The 4,616-nt window shown below is 40.2% G+C and overlaps 2 protein-coding genes across 4 annotated transcripts in view; one reads left to right on the plus strand and one right to left on the minus strand.

Annotated features, from left to right (window-relative positions):
• Window positions 1-3,833, minus strand: part of LOC107563655 (protein tyrosine phosphatase type IVA 1-like) — a 10,868-nt gene extending 7,035 nt beyond the window's left edge. Inside the window, exon 1 of one of the 2 annotated variants that reach the window (XM_016248593.1) lies at window positions 3,692-3,833. The gene's annotated coding sequence lies outside the window, so the exon portion shown is untranslated. Of the gene's footprint in view, window positions 1-3,677 lie in introns of both variants that reach the window. The other variant, XM_016248584.1, reaches the window with a different exon arrangement.
• Window positions 1-4,616, plus strand: part of LOC107563521 (lengsin-like) — a 10,537-nt gene that overhangs the window by 574 nt on the left and 5,347 nt on the right. The window contains exon 1 of one of the 2 annotated variants that reach the window (XM_016248427.1): window positions 989-1,092. The exons of the other annotated variant lie outside the window; for it this stretch is intronic. The gene's annotated coding sequence lies outside the window, so the exon portion shown is untranslated. Of the gene's footprint in view, window positions 1-988; window positions 1,093-4,616 lie in introns of those variants that run through there. 2 annotated transcript variants of the gene reach the window in all.

Raw genomic sequence — 4,616 nt, forward strand, 5'->3', positions numbered from 1 at the left:
TTATTTTAGATCTGTGTGGCAGCAGCAATATACAGTAAATAAATCAATAAATCAACTGCTCTCTTGTCTCCTCTGAGACTGGGACTTTAAATAGTGCTCTGTGCTCGTCTGTGCAGTCAAAGACAGAACAGTTAGCATGTTTTGCTCAAACTTTTGCCATGGCATTAGAACCGGTACACCGTTGTCGCTTGCGAAAACACAATAACGGCGCCGTGGGTGGAAACTTTAAGATTAAGGGGCGGTAAAATTATAATGAGATCCCTTTGCCACGTCACCAAGTGAGAGAAATCAGACGCGCTAGTTTTCTCAGACACTTGCAGAAAAAAGCTTCCCAAAACAAAATTACTGGGTTAATCTTTTTCACGTTTCCTTGGTTGGTAGATGCACCGGGGACCTGATTATAGCACTTAAACCCTGGAAAAGTCAGATTTTGATGACTTGTCACCTTTAAGAGCTACTTATGTTCTGATGCTTTTGGGAAACGCAGCCCTATTTGACCAAGCACTGTGAGCGAAGTGTCAGCAGCAAACTCTGTCTGTGATTGATTGGTTCTGTCTTTCAGCATTTGCATATGTTCCGATGAGCAGGAGAAAGTGTTCAATCCTACACAAGTATTCGCTAACATAGTCTATTTTTCCACATAGAAGCTTATTCTATGCACCAAATTCCTTGCTAAATAAATAAAATTAATGCTTAAAATGCACATTAGAATCGATATTTATATGTGAGGATCGATCTTTTCGATTCAACATCAGTATCGAAAGTATCGATACTTCAGGATCGATCTGCCCATCCCCACATACATCCCTATAGGCCACTGGTCTCAAACTCAATTCCTGGAGGGCCACAGCTCTGCACAGTTTAGCTCCAACCCTAATCAAACACACCCGATCCAGCTAATCAAGGTCTTCAGGATCACTAGAAACTTCTAAGCAGGTGTGATTTCGAGCTGGTTGGAGCTAAACTCTGCAGAGCTGTGGCCCTCCAGGAATTGAATTTGAGACCACTGCTATAGGCTAAAGACCTGAATCACAGAGTTCATAACAGCATGAAAATCAACCATATCTCCTCCCTCACACAAATGACTCGGAGGTGAGTCAGCACGCGCACGGTATGTGGCTCATTGTTTCAGAGGAAACACTGGAGCAGGCGTGTGACCGCTTCGGATGTGCTGTGCTTTCTGGGAAGGCTGAACTCTTCATGTCAGTCCCGTGCAGTGTTGCCAACTTAGCAATTTTGTTGCTAAATTTAGCAACTTTTCAGACTACCCTAGCAACTTTTTCTTCCAAAAGCACCTAGCAACAAATTTAGCTATTTTTTTTTTATTTATTTGGCAGCTTTTAGCAACTTTTGACAAGTGACTCAAACGATAAAAAGGCACAATTTGCCATTTAAATTACACAAAAAGAGGAAACCAAAGATGCCTAGCAGTACACACCTTACAGGAATTAAGTTAGCTGCTATTTGCAATTGTTTAATTTAATAGCAATAATAATAATTGAATACTGTTATTTTTCATTTATGAGACACTTTGTTAGTAGCTTGTACCTGTGATTGTTGATGAGTTAGTACACTGTAAGAAAAATATGCAGAAAAATGGAAAAGGTGCTAGTAACTTTCCAGGACATTATCCGTTATCCGTTGTAACCCGAAAACACAAAATACAATGCGTAATTAAAAATGCAGGCACAAAAACCTGTGGAAAAATCAATCCAGAAAATTCCTTCATATTAACACAGTAGATTGTGCATTATGTTTTTACTTGCAGCATACTAACTAACTACTAATAAACTGCTTTAAAGTATAAAACTTAAATTGTAATCGTTCAAAAATGTGTACGTTTTCGATAATTCAATGAATTTAAAAATAGTTATTTATATTTTAATATTATATTATGCATTTATATTGCTACGAACAAATCTAAATTAACATATATAAAATATATATGTTTTTGCTGAGATTCGACACAATTTTGCATGTGATTACGTAATGTCGTCACAACATCATGTAGCAACTTTTAGCAACAAATCAACCTTCCTTTAGCAACCAGTGTTGCCAATTTGAGGATTTCGTCGCCAAATTTAGCTAAGTTTTTTTGTTTTTTTTTTGCGACAAGGAGCTATTTGAGCTATATCTAAATAAAACTAGTGATTTTTTGGAGATTTTTTATTTTTTACTTGGCCACACCCTGCCCGTAGGCCCGTGACCTCTCACGTTTGCTCTCAATCATGCCAATGAGTCTGCGCAGAACACACCAGTACGCCACGCCTGCCATGACGCACACCACAATTTCATTATAAGCATCAATCAAGATGGTGGAGAAAAAAATGAACATCTTGTTTTAACCACTGACACAAAAGTTATACCACAATTCATGCACAGTCATGTCAACCAGATCATCGTTCATGTGTGCTGGGATGCAGTATTTTGCACTTACTTTGTAGTAATAAGAGTGTGTTGACTGAAATAAGTTTGTATGAATAAAGTTTTTGTTTTTGGAGAATCATAATATCTCTTATCTGTTGTATTTGAGCAGGACAGGGATGCACTTTGGTGACACATAAAACAAATTCCCAACATTATGTGTCTTTTGTGTCTTTCCATCATGTTTGATGTGCTTGCAGATCACAAGCATTTCCTAATTTCACTTCAGAATTGTGTTATATTTTTTATACTGTCATCATTTGTAAAGTATATATATATATATATTTACTTTCCTTTACCTTTACCAAATTTACCTGTATTTACTTTGTTTTCATATTTGGAGACTTTTTGTGAAAAATTCAGACATTTGAGGGTGGTTCTAGAGATTTCTGAGGGAGAGGTTTGGCAACACTGTTAGCAGCTTCCCCTGAAAATGAGTTGAGGACACACATGTGTCCCAGCAGCTCTATGGGATTACCACACACTAAGCCTCTTTAGCAAATCGCTTCAAAAAGACGCAACAAACCTCATGTAGTAGTAACCTTAAATCTACATGTAACTCAAATGAAAGGCACAGATGGTTGGATGAATTATTTTTAAGTGTGACTTCATGGAAATCAAGTGTAAAGGCCTCAAATGAAGCCATTAAAATGTCCAAACGCAAATTCTTTATCCGAGAAGCAGGTCACGGTTTGAATGCGGTGAAATTCTACAACCGATAAAATATTTATACTGAGCAAAAACAGATCTTAATGCCCCAAAACATCAGTATATGCTAATTGCTCAGGACTGACACAAAGACTTCCACTTGGCTAATATTAGCAACGGGGCCAAAAGCTCGCAGATTACATTAATTTTCAACAAAAACGCAACACACACCATCTTTGCAAGCTACATACTTTAACTCCCTTCTAAATGTAATCGATTAAAGTGAAATAAAAAGCGAAATGTCGTGCCCAGTTCTCACTGGTGTAACGTTAGCTGTCAGGCTAACTTAAGCTAACACCGTCGCCAAGCGATTATATCAATGACATTATAGCTGTAAAGTTTATAATAACATAATTTTGTATTATTTTTGTAGATGGTTACGATAAAATATAGATATATTAGTGTATATATAAACCGTGGAGCTGTTTGCTCTGATGCTAATCAGCTCATAGTTCGAGGTTAAGACTAAATTACACAAAAATAATAACGTTACTCTAAATCCGCGTCAAAACTAAAATATTTATATGTTGAATTGTTTGACTTACTGGAATATGCTTACTCATTGAAGATTGTAGCTTAATCATTAAGCCGCTCCGGAGAATAATTGTTGTAGTGTTTGACCATACAGCGCTGCCGTGTGACGACGAGAGTCTCCGGTAACCGGTTACAGCTGGACTCAAGAAACCGCACCCTGCACCCTACACACTACACACTGCACCCTGCACCCTACACACTACACACTGCACCCTGCACCCTACACACTACACACTGCACCCTGCACCCTACACACTACACACTGCACCCTGCACCCTACACACTACACACTGCACCCTGCACCCTACACACTACACCCTACACACTGCACCCTACACCCTACACACTACACACTACACCCTACACCCTACACCCTACACACTACAGCACGCACACTACACACTACACCCTACACCCTACACCCTACACACTACAGCACGCACACTACACACTACACACTACACCCTACACCCTGCACCCTACACCCTACACCCTACACCCTACACACTACAGCACGCACACTACACACTACACACTACACCCTACACCCTGCACCCTACACCCTACACCCTACACCCTACACACTACACCCTACACCCTACACACTACACACTACAGCACGCACACTACACACTACACCCTACACCCTACACACTACACCCTACACCCTGCACCCTACACCCTACACCCTACACCCTACACACTACACCCTACACCCTACACACTACACACTACAGCACGCACACTACACACTACACCCTACACCCTACACACTACACCCTACACCCTGCACCCTACACCCTACACGCTACACACTACACACTACACACTACACCCTACACACTACAGCACGCACACTACACACTACACCCTACACCCTACACACTACACCCTACACACTACACACTGCACCCTGCACCCTACACACTACACACTACACACTACACACT

This window comes from Sinocyclocheilus grahami, unplaced genomic scaffold, assembly GCF_001515645.1.
Source record: "Sinocyclocheilus grahami isolate Dianchi unplaced genomic scaffold, SAMN03320097.WGS_v1.1 scaffold25.1, whole genome shotgun sequence".
Taxonomy (NCBI): domain Eukaryota; kingdom Metazoa; phylum Chordata; class Actinopteri; order Cypriniformes; family Cyprinidae; genus Sinocyclocheilus; species Sinocyclocheilus grahami.